This window comes from Sebastes fasciatus, chromosome 3 (genome assembly GCF_043250625.1).
Source record: "Sebastes fasciatus isolate fSebFas1 chromosome 3, fSebFas1.pri, whole genome shotgun sequence".
Classification (NCBI taxonomy): Eukaryota; Metazoa; Chordata; class Actinopteri; order Perciformes; family Sebastidae; genus Sebastes; species Sebastes fasciatus.
Window position 1 is genome coordinate 32,088,953 of NC_133797.1, and position 18,425 is coordinate 32,107,377.

The 18,425-nt window shown below is 40.0% G+C and overlaps 1 protein-coding gene across 6 annotated transcripts in view; it reads right to left on the minus strand.

Moving 5' to 3' along the window:
- Positions 1 to 18,193, minus strand: part of atf7ip (activating transcription factor 7 interacting protein) — a 32,386-nt gene extending 14,193 nt beyond the window's left edge. For 2 of the 6 annotated variants that reach the window (XM_074630307.1, XM_074630305.1), the window contains exon 1: positions 17,552 to 18,193. The gene's annotated coding sequence lies outside the window, so the exon portion shown is untranslated. Of the gene's footprint in view, positions 1 to 668; positions 768 to 17,551 lie in introns of those variants that run through there. The other 4 variants (XM_074630311.1, XM_074630310.1, XM_074630309.1 and 1 more) reach the window with 2 other exon arrangements.
- Between the last annotated feature and the right edge of the window lie 232 nt (positions 18,194 to 18,425).

The window sequence follows — 18,425 nt, forward strand, 5'->3', positions numbered from 1 at the left end:
GATGCCCAAATACTGTTTCTAAGCTTTCTGCCACAACAGCACACATGGATATTATATACTCAACACCATATGACCCACCATGGGACCCTAGTGGTAGCGATTGCACTTCTATCTGAACGAATGCGATCTTGTGGGTTTTATGTGCAGCCAGAAAGTGCTGCATGACGATAAAACAAACAAATAGAAAATGAATTATTAGCGATGGAGATGCTTTACACCTGTGTGACGGACCAAATATCGCACAACTACAAATGTGTTGACAGTGTACATGTACAGTAAATTGTGTGTATGGACACATGACGCAACTTCCGATACTGAGCCCAAAGATGCGAATGCAACCAGGAACAAACGATGTTTAAATAGCACGCGTACACCTGGTGTCGCGCTCAGTATTGCAGGTAACAAGGCATCTCTACCGATGTCAGCTACATTTGTGAAAATTTACAGCAAACTCGCTGACATATAAAGGATGTCTGCAATTAATGTTTCCCGTTAAAAAAACACAAACAACAAGCCAGAACTCGACCTACTTGAACTAGCATAGCACCCTCTACATTTATCAAAAGCTAACCTTGAGGAGAGTGCAAAACTGCAATGACAAAAACTGAGTTAGATTTAACCTGCAGAGAGAAATGTTAAACATGCTTTAAAACAAAAGACATATCAACCTTTAGCAGGATGCGTGGGATTGAGGCCTTCCATGTATTTGTTGATTGTGGGAGCAGGCTGAGAGGCCAGCAGGAGAACATAAAAGAAAGGAGGAGGGGCTCACTTAGGACTAGTCCATTTTGTTCCTAGCAGGGGTATGTACTATAAAGGGTGTGTGCCCTACATGAGCCTATAATGCATATTAACTTTAAAAGGGGAAAGTCTGCCATGAAGAATAATCTAAAACACAAAAAATACATATTTTTTCTTTCTGATGACACCTATCAAGTGCATGCTATTTCAGCAGGTACCACAAATGCAAATCAAATCTTGTGTCTACAACATTTTAAAGTACAGCGTGGTGATTATAAATACCAGCCCTAGCTAGCAGCGCACAGGCAGAGGGGAAGTACACGGCACAGACTGTTGCTTAGCAACACCCATCCCCCAACTCTAGCACAAACTAGTCCACAGTATGGAAATCTACAGCCAGCACGGACTAAACCATTCTGAAAAAGGGCAGGGGGGGACTCTCCTTTCTAGAATAACACCATAGGCAGAGAAAGGTTAATGATAAAGAAGGTCAAGGACAATAGTGTAACACACAGGAATACTACTGGAGTGCAGTATTTGACCTTTATTGTCATTCTATGTATGTTGAGGGTTAAAATGTAAAGCTGTGTTTCAATCCATTATTTCTATGTCATTGTTTTAAGATGGCTTCTGGTGCTACAATAGTTTATTTTCACCATAAACAAAAGACAAAACCCTGAATTCCTTACATAGCTGTAAATAAACTCCTTCAGTGAAATGTATATTGCCTCCCCTGGTCTTTGACAGATTTTGTCTGAACTGCATACATATGACATGGTCACTCGAGGCAATACGTGCAATAAACTGAGCACTCGCTGCCGCTGAGCACCACGTTAGCCTCAGCCAACTACTATTCCTCTAATGACTGGACCAGAGCTTCCTCAGGATGTAATATGAGCTCACATATCAGCTCTCTTATAGATCACGCTAAAGGGCTAACAAGACTCTGCTCTTAGTTAAACTGCAGAAATAATAAACAAGGAGGCTAAATAATATTCGTGAATGCTTTGTGTAACAGAAGCTCAATTATCAGGCCTTGATAGAAGGCATTTGACGGTTAGCATATATTTAAACACTAACTATAACTAGTTTAACCCCATTTATTTTAAAGGATCCCGTACTGGCTGTGTATCTCAGCAGTTTCAATCAAGAACTGAGGAAAATCAGTGGCCTCGATGGTTTTACAGTTTGCTTTAATGTTCTATTTGTAAAAACAGCACAAAACCACATCCTCCTTTATCTTCCTGAACCATCCCGTTACACATCCTAGCTTCTTACACTAATGTCTCTCGCTCTTTCTCCACTGTGTTACCACTTTCAAAAAAACGACATAGGTATGGAGAATTTATTTACACACCGGTATGTATATATACAGTAACAGGAAATTAACTAGACTAAACAAAGATTTTTGCAATATACTCTTAAGCAAATCCATCTCCCACTTCTTCCCACTTGTAATGGGAGCAAACTGGATGAACAGAAAACAGGTCTAACTAACATCTAACTAAAAAAACAGGATCTTTTTAAAGCAACTATACCTTCTATAAGACCTATCTGTGGCAACAATGACAAACCAAATAGTAAAAACCTATCATTACATGTGCAATCAAACAATAACTACTAAAACACATACAAAATAAATGAAGCCACTTTTACATGACAAGGCAGCACAACGTGCACTTAAGTAAGGGCCTAGCTAGCCGCGTACAGACAGCGCTAAATTGCACACCCACAGCACACTCAACCGTGAGGCAGCTGCACCCACCCTCCCCCATCTCTCTCTATCTCTCTCACTCTCACACACACACACACACACATGCACGCGCACACACTCACTCACTCTCTCTCTCAGCTTCTCCAAGTCAAACATGGACTGTACCATTCTGATGGCGGGAGGAAGTGGGGGTGGGGCGTTCAATACAATAGGGAAAAGGATAAAGTATTCAAGTAATCAAACAGTTAATTTTCTCTGGTTTTCACAGAAAAAGTTATTTTTTGTTGTTTTTTTAAATGGAATTCCTTAAAACAACTTTTCTCAGAAACATGAATATAACTACTTCTCATGGTTAGCTACAATGACCGCATTGGAGATATTGGAATATTATCTCAGCAAAAACTGTACCAACAATTTTTTTTGTTAAGCAAGATATGTCGCTTTTTAGCCACAGAGAGGCCCATGCTAGCTGAGCACAGCTTGACACAGTAAAGCAGCCTCGATCCGCCCAGCCTCTCCCTCAGGAGGGAGGGCTGCTGTTAAACAGACTGAACCACTCCAACACGGGGGTGGATCTTTACTCAAGAGGAACAAAGAACACCCACCCACCTAAAAACTAAAAAAATATACTTTGAGCATTACTACTTCCCCTATTGAAGTTTTCACCAGTGGATTTTTCACAAAATAGTTGATTTAAAGTAATTTCCTGATTTGACTTTGAGACTCAAAACAGAGAAATGTATTGTTAAAGAAGTACTAGAAATGTAATATTTAATTAATTACAATAAACTTTTGCAACCTTCAACGCTCTTCTTTAAAAGCCCTGTTGTAGGGGGGGTCAATCAAACCTTGCTGTGCGCTCTTTGACCAGCCCCCCTTTCTGCTACTGCAGAAACACAAAATGGCCACCAGCGCTGCTGCGAGCAGCATGCTGAGCACAGGCTTGAACAGATCCTATAACAAACTCCGCCTCCTAAAAAAAAAGCACAGTATCTGCAAAAATCTCCATACTCATACATGGATCTCGAGGGAAAACTGAACAAAAACCGCAATTCTAAAACAGCTAATGTGACTTAATGATGTAATAATGTTATCTCTACATGTCATTGTGATCACCTCTAAATCCTGGTTTCACTGTTGTTGCAAAGAGCCCACATGTCTTGTGCTCACTGTTCAGCAACACACTAAGCTATGACTGAAGAGGTCACTAAAGCAATTAGTTTTTTTTTTTTTTTTTTACCTCACATGAGTTTTCTGCTAAATGTTTTATGAACCTAAGTCTAGATAACTGGGTAATAAAAATAATGCTTTTTCTCCTTCCGGCTGCAGATGGTGCTTCAACCGATACGGCAAACAGTAAACCTGACACTTAGCTCAGTCACAGAGGACGCTGTTGGTCTTAATTTGAAAAAAAGTTATCTAATATTAGACATTTTCTATGGAGGCTAAATACTGAGTGGAAAAAAAGCTGTCAGCCAGCGAGAGCAGAGCCTGCATTCCAACATTACTGCGCACTGTGCGCTGTCTTCCCCTCCTCCACCCACACTGCCTGCATCTGGATTCACTGAAACTCAAAATGGCCACCTGGTCTGCTGTGCGCAGCCACACAGAGCCCTTCGAGCCTGCTGTTATCTAGCACAACATCCTATCCTGTTGCGGCAGCACCACGTCATTACAAGTAATTATTATGTGTATAATTCTCACCAAGACATTTAAGTTCAGTTGAATGGACCTATTAGAATATTTAGCTAAATGAAACAAAAGCAAATGTCGCACTATTATGCGAAAGCAGGTAGCATTCTTAGGAGGCTGTTACACATACCTGGCTTTCGGTCTATGTGAACTGTTTGCGAAGAGCTGAAGCAACTCGTGACACATTCACTTGCTGTGTGTGCTTTTAGACTGCTGTTTATATTTCCCATTTAGAACATCAAATTACTATTATTATTATTATACTGACTTATTGTACATAAACTGTTTCATGTCTCGACATGCTCAAAAACATGATTTCAGTCAGACTAGTCTCCCTTGATATTCCCTTGCTAAATGATTTTAAACCCCTCTGGTTACAAGCAGTGATTGTGTAATAAGGAAGGGCGTCTTATCTGGAAAATCAATGTCAGAATACATGCAAGTCAGGTGGAAACTGCCTCTCCCCATGCGTGCAATAGAGGCTGCGGTCTCCAGGGTACGAGGGTTCAGGGTAAGAGGTACACAAAGTGTTTTGATGGATGGACGTAAATGTGAGATACCACAAGCAGTTTAACCGACTAATTTAAAACAGTTATAAATAGATACAGTGCAGTTATTGTATCTTAATGATATCACAATTTTCAGGGTTTTACATTAAAAGTAGGGCTGTCAACGTTAACGCAATAATAACGCGTTAACGCAAAATCGTTTTAACACCACACATTTTTTTTAACGCATTAACTAGGGATGCTAATTTTGAAAAAAAATCTTAACCGATAACCGACCCTTGTTAAACGATTATTAACCGTTAACCGACAAGATAAGTGCCTCGCATGCAGCGGTGCGCTAGCTGCAGTGTATGGAGCACAACAGACAACTGAGTCCCAAGTTCACCATCAGGAGAGCTCCCACGGTGCTGCGTGTAGTGTCGCGGACATGCAGCCACGTTCCCAGTAAAAGTCTCCACCGCACATTTAGTTTAGTTTAGCAGATTGTCCGCTGTGTCTGCCCGGCGTAACGATACTCTGTCTGCCTGGATTAACGATAGCGATTGTCCGACAAACAAAGTGTTTTTGTGCTACGTTAGCAGCTGTAGCTCTGCTGGTATTCTAGGTGGATAAATGCTACGAGCCTATAACTCGCTCCGCTCAAGTGAGCCAGAGACCGTAGCCAACTTCCTGTATCTTGCAACTCCGGCTCTGCCTTTTAAGGTGGGCTCTTAAGGTGGACCAGCTTTTCCCCTTAAAGAGACGAACCGCTCCTCTGAGTTTTGCTCAGCTTTTTAAGTAATTATTAATATTTATTTTAACCGTTTTAAAGAATAGCGTTAATCGGTTAAAGTTCTTAATGTCAGTTAACGGTTAAACGGTTAATTATTACCATCCCTAGCATTAACGCAATCGATCTTTCGGAGGTTGTACCAGGTTCAGTTTTAAAGCTAGAGAGAAGATACTGGAATCCTATGAAACTAGAAAAATCTAAGGGATCCATTGGCATCCTTGTCATACTAGCTTGTCGCGAAGGAGGCTAAATAACGCTCCAAACTTGCGCTAAATTTTGGCGAGGAAAAACTGACATGGCCTTTTTCAAAGGGGTCTTTTGACCTCTGACCTCAAGATGTGTAAATGAAAATGGGTTCTTTACAAACATGTCCACTTTATGATAATCGCATGCAGTTTAGGGCAAGTCATAGTCAAGTCAGCACACTGATACACTGACAGCTGTTGTTGCCTGTTGGGCTGCAGTTTGCCACATTATGATTTGAGCATATTTTTTATGCTTAATGCAGTACCTGTGAGGGTTTCTGGACAATATTTGTCATTGTTTTGTGTTGTTATTGATTTCAAATAATACATATATACATACATTTGCATAAAACAAGCATATTTGCCCACTCCCATGTTGATAAGAGTAGAAAACACTTGACAAATGTCCCTTTAAGGGGATTAATCACGATTAATCATGGACAACCATGCAAATAAATATTTTAATCGATTGACAGCCCTAAATAAAAGATACTAAAAGTTTGTTGAACGGGAAACATTGTTCAAGTAGATGTAATCTTCTGATATTTCCAAGAGAGACATTAACTTATACAGGATTTTAACAGTGAAAATACATTCTAGATATGCTAGCAAGTGTCGACAATGCAGGCTGTCTCAGCATGTAGCATAATCCTCAACAATTAATATACACAAACAAAGTGAGCTGCCTGGCAAAGTAAATATTAATCAGACATTTGAATGTCTTGGTGAAGTGGAACTGCTCCCATTTCATTTGCACACACTGCACTTCATATTAATCTCACTCATGGCCTGCAGAAAACTGAACACAATCTCAATACGCATCTTCATCTACCACCTACTGCTCTGCCATATGATCAGACAGTTTTACGTTTGCTGCTATTTGACAAGCAGGAAACCAGGGGGAGCAGAGACGTTTCAAGTATTATTTTCTACATATTATTCAGAATTTTGATTCCAATAAAAGACACATAAATTAATCTTCGCATCTTAATGAATTAACCTGTTGCTTTTACTTTAGGCTACTGTTAAATTCTGTAAAAATCTAATAGTGTTTTAAGTAGAGAAATGACAAATGGAGGTAAGGGTTAACATTTCAAAGCAAAATATTACTGTCAAAGGAAAGTTATTCTCCAAACATTGTTAACCTGTTCAGCAATATTGTACTAACACTGCTTCTTAGCCTGCCATTGCCCAAACATTGTACGCGTGATTTCTTATGTTTTTTTTTTCTTTGCTTTTTAATACGTGGAGACTAGCAAGAGATGAAGGAAAAGAGGGAAGAAAAATACGGCGGGGGTGGGGGAGGGCAAAACCAGGAGTTTCCATGTGAATCAAGCAAGCACATGGTGATTATTCTCTAGCCATGCGCTGCTGAGGGAGGCTCCTGTCATGGCTACAAAAAAGCCAATAAATGTTGATTGGCATACCACAGAATAAACAAAAAACACCAGGTACAGAATAATTGTAACCTAGGTTCCCTGAAGACATAATAATAATAACACTTTGGTTAATTGCAGAACTGAAATATCTGCATGCAGTAGCTCCCTCCTTTTTCTGGTAAAACTCTGATAACCTAAACACATTATTTGGAGTAGCTACAGTTTAAATCAGATCCCATAAACTATAGCTAGCACCACGCAGTCAGAGCTGAAGTCCACAGCCTTTCACAGAGCGCCAACACCCCTCCCCCACACCAGCAGTCTGCTCCAGTCTGGAGCATGGACTAAACCATTGCAGCAGAAGGGTGTTTTCACCAACAAGGGAGGGAGCTAGAGAGGTGAATGACAAATTCAAAGCTCCTTAAGCGATTCGAACTCTGTGGTTTGACGTTCAAAACTAAATTAGCCTATGTTGAACAGGAAAACACTCTTGGTGAGTTCTACTTCCCCTAAATTGATAGGAAACCCCTGGCCCTGAAAGAGCAGCTTATTCTCCTTGAGCTATCAAATTTTATTTTTGTCTCTGTAGCAACAACGCATCTTTGTTTATGTCTAAACATGGCACATTTCTCAGACGTTTGTTACATGAAAATCAACGCTAACATTATGATATTTTTATGGAAGGATAAATCCAGTGCTTTAAGCTGCTGTTTTCCTCTCTGCTAAAAACACACATTTGGGCATGAGTAGAAAGTAGCTATGAGAAAAATACAGATTGTTTTCTGTGAAAATCTGACATAACAAACAGCTAACATTAACTGAGCTTCATGATTTGAATTAGTCAACAAGCTAGCTACTCGACACTTTCCCCACCCCCACTCCTTTCCCTTTGATAGATTGCTTGCAGTGAATGCTACAGCACAAAATGGCTGCTGCTGCTGCTGCTGTACGCAGTTACAGCAGAAACAATCCCTTTTATCAGTAACACGACTGACTGGCTGCTTATGACTATACTGCGTTACTCTAGATAAAAATACTGCTACTTGTCACCCTGCTGGTTTGTTCCCTTGAGGTTTTTGATTAATTTGATCTGCAAAGAGTAACATACTGTATTTTTGTGTTTTGTATTTTAACCTGTAATGTTTATTATCATTATTTAACCCGTCTGTGTATTATGGGACAACCAAGTTCTACACAATATTAACAATAATCATCATTGTCATTATTAAAAATGTATGAAATACTAAATACAACTTCACTGTGACCTAATAGTTACATTTGACCTTTTTTGTGGCAGTTGCGTTAACAATTATATCACTAGTTAGCTCAGCTAAACCAGAACATCAGTCCGCACTCATTTTAGACACCACAAAACTAATCCAAAACATTGGAAATAGTATTACTGTATTTATCATAGTTTTAAATGTATCGTTAGGAAACTTTCTTGAAGCGGAGAGTTTTGTTGGCCGTTAATTTATTTTAAAAGATGTGGCTTAAATGATTGAATGATCGCAGTGTTACTCAACTTATGGCCCGCAGGCCAAATCTGGCCCGCGATAGGGTGCCGGGTGGCCCGCCGACCATTTTCTAATTCACAATGAAAATAAATTGATTCACAATGGGATTTTTTTTTTTACTTTTAATGTAAATAAAATGCCAGAGTGCATAAATAGCATTGAAATAGACTCATAGAGCTTGTTTATCAAAAGAAAAGTGCCAGGGGAGGATCCTCCGACAGAGGTACGGCTAAAGGCCTTTACACACCGGGGGCGTGACGAATAAACGACACGAAAATGTTAAATACTCGCCTGCGAATATTATATTTCTAGGGCTTTTATTGTGAAAGGTAAGAACGGAAGGAGTGGATCTGGTCTGTGCTACATTTGTCAAGGTTGTAAGCAGTACTAAAGTTTGCTGTTCTGTTTCAGAATACAGAGCCTCCGTGTTGTTTCATAAATAAAGGCGCAACTCAACCGGTTCCGCACAACTTGATTGGTTGATGCCTTCACTTGCGGTGCGTAAGCACAGAAAAATCGGCCTCGCTCCATACGAATGAAAAGTATGTGGCTTTTTGCCGCGTAATATTCACGATCTTCTGTAAAATCGTCAGTCCATTCGCCACTTTGGTGGACAGGGACAAAGCACCAAAGAAAGGCAAGTTTAGTAAGGTCAGCGTACAATTGGATAAAGCTAGGCATTTGAAAGTAACTTGCAACTACAATATAAAAGCAACGCTATTGGCTGTAGAACCTTATTCTTTTTGACTGACAGTTGAAGTTCACAGAATTCTGACCACAAATTTGAAAAGTGGCAGATAAAATAAAAAATACTTGCCAGTGAAAAAAGTTAATACCAGACCCTGCACACATCACTGCTTTCCTTGCAGGTTTCTCTGGGTGGATGCCAAGGTACCACCTGAATAAAACGGACATTGTGCTCCTTCAGGACAAAAGAATTCCTGCCGAGACCAATTATCACCATTAACAATATTGTGGTGATGCCAACTTGGACAGCAAACTGGGTGTGACCCTATCACAAATGACTGATTGCAGCAGAAGCCCGCTCTTGTAAATTCCTCCTGTACAAGGAGAATTCACTCCTCTTTATTATTGATGCGGCCCAAATGCAGGGGCTTGCTTTTGGTCTGAGCCACCACCTGGAGCAAGTCCAGATTTCTGCTACCCATCTGGAGTTCAACCTCCCAAAGTTTTCCCACACCACTCCATTTCTACAACACTGGCTTCCGGTTTCAACCAATATTCAGTTTAATACTCTTGGTGCTAACCTACGGGGAAGTGAAAGACACTGCTCCTTCCTACCTCCAAACCATGTTCAAACCCTCCTCTCCGTAGTGACAACTGCATTCCTCTGCCTTTGGGTGATTGGCCGCACTACCACTCAGAGGACCTTGTGGTCTAGCTCTGGTTCCAATCCTTTCCTATCTGTGAACACAGCAGAGTGCTCTGGTAGTGGTTTATTCTGCTTTGCCAAAAGTGTGCATCTTTCTCCTTATCAAACAGTGGCAGAATGACCACAGCAGGGCCAGTGAATCAGGCTCCTTGTCTTTCTAGCTATACTTACTGTGGCCATATCTTGCTATGCTAACATTTCGTCATCAACTTTAAGCAAGAGACAGCAAGCATTTTATGTGAGTGACAAAGAAGACACTTGCTTCCTCAAGATCAAGCTTATAACGTTCTTCATCATGAGTCAGCTTCAGTTTTGTTCTTCTTCTTCATTTAGCTCTGGTGAGTCACACTGATTCCAATACTCGATCAACGATGGAGAGCGAGAGCGCATTTGTTGCATTTGTCTAGTGTGGAGATAGGCAGCGGTGATAGTGGCTAGTAGAACCCCTTATGGCCTTCACACACCGGCCGCGGCTAGGCACCCTGCGACACTTCACGCCACTGTCCTATTTCCTGCCCCGCTGCCCCTGAAAAAACACATTTTCCCCTATATTTTCGGAACAGGTAGGCCGTCGTAACAATGGGCAGTCTTCTTGGAGGTGTGCCTTTTTTGGGGCGGCACTTGACGCGCGTCACATGTGCGTTTTCGAATCAATCAACATCTCACGTAGGTGCAGGACGTACGTGCTAACTGGCCGTCAGCTGTAGTCTTTGTAGTGTGTTCAAATGCAACTTGTCGGCCAAGACAAAGGCAACGTGAGGCGACGCTAAAGTCAGCCTTCATCGCCTCACTGAGTATCACTTTTGTCGTCAATTTAATTCCTTACATCACTGTTATATTCAGTGTGCAAGACCACCATCACAAACATCGATTGACAAAGGAATAGAAATCTGCACACTTAAGACAGAAAGTTAAGCAAATTTTAGACAGCACAATGGCAAAGCCATTGCCACGCACACATCCACTCTACTCACACACACACACACACACAGGGCCGTGCGTTGCTAGCTAGCTTACAGCTAATGTCTGTACTGTTGGTACAGTTGGTGTTTTGGACATATAAACATACTGCACAAACATTCTAGTGAACAAATTCGACCAAACAATGTGAGGCAAAAATTTCAGGCAAGGTTCCGTTGGATTGGTAACCTGATCCATCGGATGGTTTGTTAAACAGAACCATCTGAGAAGCCGTCATTAGAAACTGTTTGGAAAAGGGCAGGCACTTTTAAACAAGACATGGTCAAAACTGAGTATATGGCTGGACCGTGTATGGTCAGTATTTTAATTTGTGGCTAAATTGTTACACAAATAGTCAGTGGTCATGTCTATAATGTTAAAGCCAGGGGTACATGGCCACCAGATCCAGCGAGGACACTAGGGGACGCGCTGCTCCACTCAACTGGCCGTTCAAGTGGTGACGTACCCTGTCGTAGAATGACCTGACTGGTCCCTGGTTTTCCTGCTTGCCATTTCAAACAGGAAACGACATTGCGGCCTGCTCGTAAACTTTCTGTTATTCCGTCTAAACAATCCACCAAAATCTACTTCTGAAAACATTTTAAGCGAGGAATAGGCTATGCCACTGCTGAATCTCGTTCATTTTAGAACTACATTGCCTAGTTTCACAGCTTGGTCCAAGTATTGTGAGCTGGACGTGTCACGCTAGACAGGCTCATTTGCATAAAGGACGGACAATGAGGACACCCCAATACTTGGCCAACCAATCGTGTAACTTCATCACTCACTTTTGCGTTTTTAGGGCTGACCCTCTGCGGTCCAGCCTAAAATTCTTGGCAGGTGATTGGATGAACCATCTGTCAATCAAACTCTTGCCGGTCGAGAGAAGAGCGAAAACATCTTGTCCATTGAAAAAAGCCTTCATTGCCGTTCTTTGCTCTTCTTTCAATGGAGAAATACTCTCCAGTTTTGATATAATTGATGCTATTGCAGAAGATATACCTCTGTTTGAGTGGTTGGAACTACAAAATCACTCAGACCACTCGTGATTGTGCAGTTTTAGAGTTTCGTCCCTCACAAACAATCTTAGACCAAGTACAGATACTGGCTGCAGAAAACACAAAAACCCGACTCATCATTTTAACTAGCGAAAGCGTTGCTCAGTGCCAGCTAAAAACCAGAAGTTACTACCTGAATGTTTCGTACACTGCTCTTTGCTAACAGATTTAGCGGATCTGTTAGTGTTGGAATTTACTGAATCTGTCTGCCAACCTTCACTCCCACTGGCATGCCCAAATAGTTTTTCACATTCACACACTAATTTTCACTATTTAAGTAAGGGCATATTGTAATTCACACGTGACACTTAATTGAGACACCACAGGATATTTAATCCCAATATAGCCAACGCTTACGCAATATTTAGCACATGTAGCACACTGCAGTAAGTTGGAAATAAATAAAGGAACAAGAGTGTTTTCTGTTCTTTCTCAGGCTGCATCAGTGATAGATTTTAAATCTTATTTTGTTATTGAAGATCTTAAATTATCACCATTGTGATGCATGAGGCATGCTCGCCCCTTCTCTTCTCACAGTGAATCCATAATGTATTTTTTCCATAATTTTAATCATTTATCATATAGGCTGGAGAAATGGTCTGTCTATTTTATAAAAAAACGACAGGACACATGCACCGAATGGCAAGATGCTAACTCTTGTTAAATTCCTATTTGCTCAAATGCTGTATGTAATGCATTATGCTGGATATTCATTTAATCATCCATGCAGTTTGCATTAGTGGAAAGTGAAATTATTAGGAGGGAGTGTGATAAATGCTGTGGTTGTACGTGGATGTTTTTTTCCTTCTTTTTCCTCACACTGCAAGAGGGGGGAAAAAAAATCAATTTTAAAGACTGATCCCACATTAGAAGAATCTCCTCAACAACTTAAAATGGACTCATTCACGGTGTTTCGTGGTTTATGAAACAAATTTTATTCTCTTTTTGCAAAAAGGAGACGATAACTGAGTGATCATTTATAGAGTGCTCTTGATAAGGCGAACAAGAAGAAGTGTGTTTCTTTCTGTGCATGTTTTACCTTGCGTTACTGTGGCCTTTACGTTAATGTAACAGCAATTCAGATTTGTGTCAGACATAAGATTGCTGCCATGACTTGGGCACTTAACATGCCATCTTGTCCACATAAAGTACATGTCTGAAAGTGGCTAAATAGTTATAAATAGGGCAATATTGTGCAGAGGGGATCGCCTTAGCGCTACAAAATTCAGGCAGTGGGCTCCCACAACTAAAGCAGACACACTGAAACATAATGCACAAGTTAATGGGAGTGGGAGGAGACATTGCATAGGTGTATATATGTGCAAGCCTGAACACTACTGTGCGAAGCTCTCACCAAAGCCTTAAACGCTGAAAAATTACTAACGTCTGTTAAAGTGGCAAATGAATATAACATTTTTTGAGTGGGGTTTTATTGAATCAAATAGATTTGAAAAGACATGATGAATTGTCAATGTATTGCATGTATAAACGTATGTGCACTAGTTTACTCCAGAAAAATGACAAACAAGGATAATGTTTGTAATAGGGCCCACTTACAATAGACACACAAGTGTGTAGGCCTGGCTAATTTATTATGGCCTATGTAAATGCAAAATACTAATTTAAAACAATGCCGTCTTTTTAATTATCAGCATGACAAGCCATACAGTATATGAATAATAAACACGAGGTATTTTGAGACTGAGCCAGGATCATATTTCTTATCACTCTCATTTACAGCCTGAAGCAAAGAAACCGGCTGTAACTGGTTGAAACCGGTTCTTATGGACTTGGTTTGAAAAACTTAAAAAACAATAGATACATTTTAGGTATGGACTTTTCCATTATCAAAAATATAGGATCGGAACCTGCTATCACTCCCAGATTGATTTAGCCTACATCAACAACATTTGTAAAAATGAAGCAGACATTTTCAATTATTGTTAGATGGGAAACTCACAACTGCAGATTTTTATGTTACAAACAAATCAATTCTGTATGTAAATTTACTCAAATCTATATGGTCAAAAAATATGGATTGGGTTGACATTTTAATCAATATTTACATGCTGATGGAAGCATTTCTATTTATGTATATATTATGTTACTTACATTCAGACCATTATGTTTTTTGAATCATTATCATCTCGAAAGAGCACTGCTAAATAAGTGTTTAAGTTGCATTGCATTAAGAGGCATGTTTACAGATGTTGACGCGCACTCAAGCTCTCTTCTAGTAATAGGAAATTGCTGTTTCTCATCCATGGTGAGGGATCATTTTTTAATAGTAAAAGTTAGAGGTAGGCTACAGAATATATTGCAAGTCGATTAGTCCACTAATCGGTCGTTTTGGTCTTAGACAACTAAGATTTCTTTAGTTGATTAGTCTATTTGATATGCTTTTTTCATGCAGAATGACTTATTTCCGAGAAACTTATGAGCACATCTCTGGTTAACATAAGATTTAAAGTAGTGCTTTTGTGTGATTCTTTATGGAGAAACTCTGTTTTACAGATCTGTCGATTACATCAACTAATCGTTTAGTCAACAAAATTGCATGAGTGTTAGTCGACTAAGAATTTCTGCGACAGAGACGCATCTCAGCTGAAATGAATGTATTATAATCCCCTTTTTAATACTGCCTAGTGTGAGCAAATTTAACATTCACATGCATCTCATTTATGTGGTTGAATTCACTATAATGCATAACTGATAATACAGATGCAAAAGACTCAGTAGGGCTATGGTGGCTCATGAGCCAACAGCTGCACAGCACTGATTTACATTTGGCACCAAACCTGTATAAACCAGGACTGAGAAAGGTGCCACCGCCCAGCACATTAACTCCTATTTTTCTCCACATAAAGGACATTTGGAGTTCTCATTTTTAAACTAAAGCTAGACAGAACCTCAAATTTTCCTACAATCTCATTTAGTATCAACTTGAATGTAGCTAGCCCTGCAAATTGTTGTGCGTAGCAGTTGTGCGATAAATAGTAAATTGTCATCGATTGTATTGGATGCAAGGTAAACTAATGTAGCCTTCTAACATCTACACGAAAGCTTCTGAAAAATGTAGGAGGAGCCTTTCAAGGCTGCTTCCTCTTCAGCAGAAAAAACACACAATGAATTGCAAGTGCACCATGTGAGCACTGCCACTGGGTGAAGTGGGGGAGGTGAAACCAGAGACAGGAACGTACCATGTTCCCAAAAGGTAAAAGCAAACCTGAAACCTCGCTTTGGATCGACTATATTGAGTCCATTTTTTTTTTTAAAACATCATGAATAAGATGAAACAGTCCAATTCTGCAGACTGCCAAATTCCCCAGACTGTGACTGATTTGTGGTTATCAGGTTCATAGAGGAAACACTCAGTTGGTCACTTATCTGTACATCACTTCACCTATATAAAAAAAGCTGATTTTTTTTCTCTTTTGGAAATCCACAGGACAGGGCAAAGAGGAAAAACTGCTAAACTCTTGTATTACCATTGACATTAAGCCACACCCACATCCTGGGACAGTGTGGTGCATGGAAAATTACTGGGCTGTACCACTTTCGACCAGAGGGGGGTTTAACTGCACCCTGTACGTAATGCAGCAGTTTCCCCCTCACTGTAGCCCATTTTGTGTTCTGCGCTATTTAGGCCTCAATTTAATGTTGATTTTCAATTTGGGGATACTCTCTAATAATCTACATTGAATTATAGTTGTTTTTAAAAGAGGCAACAGACTTGTCATTAAAGCTCTACCAAGGTCAATAATTAAAGTGACAACGCTAAAATATTATTTTTCTATTACCCACAATACTTATTATCCCAGGGTAGACAACTTATCATTAAGTCTGTCTTCCTTTTTGCCCCTCGGTCAAACTGTCACCTCTGGAGTATGCTGGACGTGCTTGCTGCTTGTTTTAGCACCAATATGGCATCGACGCTTCAGCGACTTGGTAGGACTTTAGTGAGGTACAAACACATCCAAGACACATATATTTCCAGTTGCCAAATAGGGAAGTCACTTCATTACATGAAATAGTAGTTTGATTACTTGTATCAGTCAATGGGCAACATGAGTGGTATGAGGGCATATCAAACTTGAATCAACAAAGAACTGGGTCACCTTTTTTCTTTTTGTTCATATGCTTGTGTGTATTTGTGTACAAGCGTTCTTCAACCAAGTCACCACCGCTTAGTAGCAAGAAGAGTGTCACGATTTAAGAGTAGCTATGTGCAAAAGAGAGTTCATTTTCAAATAAAAAACAAACATACCTGTGTAATTAGTAGAAGTCATCTCAATGTAGTATTTATCAATCAGAATTCAATAATTTTACAAAAGCAATTTACGTAATTGCCAAACTCACGAGTGCTTTCACAAAAGAGAAAACCTCATTGAGACGTCAGTTGTGATGTTTGTTAAAAAAAAACGTTTGACTGATAAAGTGAAAAGAAAAAACATTGTTAAAATGTCATCGATGTAGCCTATAATCCATGAAGCTGGCTTGCTAACTTTCCTTTCAACGCCCGCTAACGTTACAATCCCAACCCGTAGGGCTCACTATAAAATGTGCCATACCACGTACCAAAAACAGAAAAAAATCATTTTTATAACTGGCGAGACTGCTTTCACAAAAGAGAACACCTCAGAGAGACGTCAGTTGTGATGTTTGTAAAAAAAAAAACGTTCAACTGATAAAGTGAAAAGAAAAAACATTGTTAAAATGTCATCGATGTCGCCTATAATCCATGAAGCTAGCTTGCTAACTTTCCTTTCAATGCCCGCTAACGTTACAATCCAAACCTGTAGGAAAAATATTTTTTATAACTAGCGAGACTGCTTTCGCAAAAGAGAACACTTCAGAGAGACATCAGTTGTGATGTTTGTAAAAAAAAAACTTTTATACTGTTAAAGTTAAAGAAAAAACATTGTTAAAATGTCATCGATGTAGCCTATTGTCCATGAAGCTGACTTTTCTACGCCCGCTAATGTTACAATCCCAACCTGTAGGATTCACTGTAAAAATGTGCCACCCACGTACCAAAAACAGAAAAGAATATTTTTTATAACTTTGTAAAAAAAAAAACGTTCTACTGTTAAAGTTAAAAGAAAAAAACATCGTTAAAATGTCATCGATGTAGCCTATTATCCATGAAGCTAACTTGCTAACGTTCCTTTCAACGCTCGCTAACGTTACAATCCCATCCTGTAGGATTTGCTGTAAAAATGTGCCACCCACGTACCAAAAACAGAAAAAAATATTTTTTATAACTGAGACATCAGTTGTGATGTTTGTTAAAAAACAACAACTTTTTACTGTTAAAGTTAAAAGAAAAAACATTGTTAAAATGTCACCAATGTGGCCTATTATCCATGAGGCTAACTTGTTCCTTTCAATGCCCGCTAACGATACAATCCCAACCTGTAGGATTCACTGTAAAAAATATTTTTGGTAATTCATGACCAAATGTTTGTATTCATAAGTTCAAAAGATGCATATTTGTGTTAAATATAAATATATATATAAGTGCAGTGAGAACTACTTGGCTAGCATGCTAGTTGCAATACCACGACTCACCGACTCTTCGCGTTGCCAAGCGATACGTTCCCGCGATTATCAGTAGTCTCGGGTCTGTTGCAGACTGTCTCACTACTCCTCCTTCTGCTGCTGCTGTCGAAATCTTCCGGGACGCTGTTGTGCAAGTTTTACAACCCGTTTGTGGTCTGGTGGTTTCAGTACACCGGTTTCAGCAGCATTCACAGGATAAAAACTAGGCTTTGAGCTTTGTGCCACAACAAACTGAGTAGTCGCGTCGCGTCGCGGAGGACTCAACCGACTGCTTCTACCCGTTGGTTCGCTCGCTCGCTCACAGATTAGACTCCTCCTCTTTCTCGCGCACGAAAAAAGAATCCTCTCGGAACGGTTGGTCGGCAAGATTCGGCACGTGACCAACCGTCGTGGTCCGAACGTTCTATCCGTTGTGTTTTAGTCGCTCTGCTGTTGAAGTCGGTAGCTGAAAGAGTCAGTAGTTTAAAGCCGGCAAAAAAGGTAGGTTATGACCAGCTCCCAGGTTATGAACAGCTCCAGCTCCCAGTGTCTGGTAGGACTGACACTGTGAGTGTGTTTTAAAAGCAGCAGCAGCAACTACAACTCTTGCTTGGAGTAACTGCAGTGGGGTTCAAACTAGCTCACAGAGCCCACGGTTGGAAACAACAGGGAGCAGAACGTTAGCATGGAGAGGGAGGGGTTAGTGATTTGTGGAGAGAAACTGAGGGGGGAGGAGCCAAAATGGCGGAGGAGGAGTCAATAACAACAGTCTGTAAACTGAACTACAGACCGTAGTGTCATTGTAGTTTATACCTTCATAGAAATGTTTTATTTGTACTGTATAAATACCCAGAATTTGAGTGACCTTGAATAGTTTGCGCTTTGATTAATGATTATTTTTTAA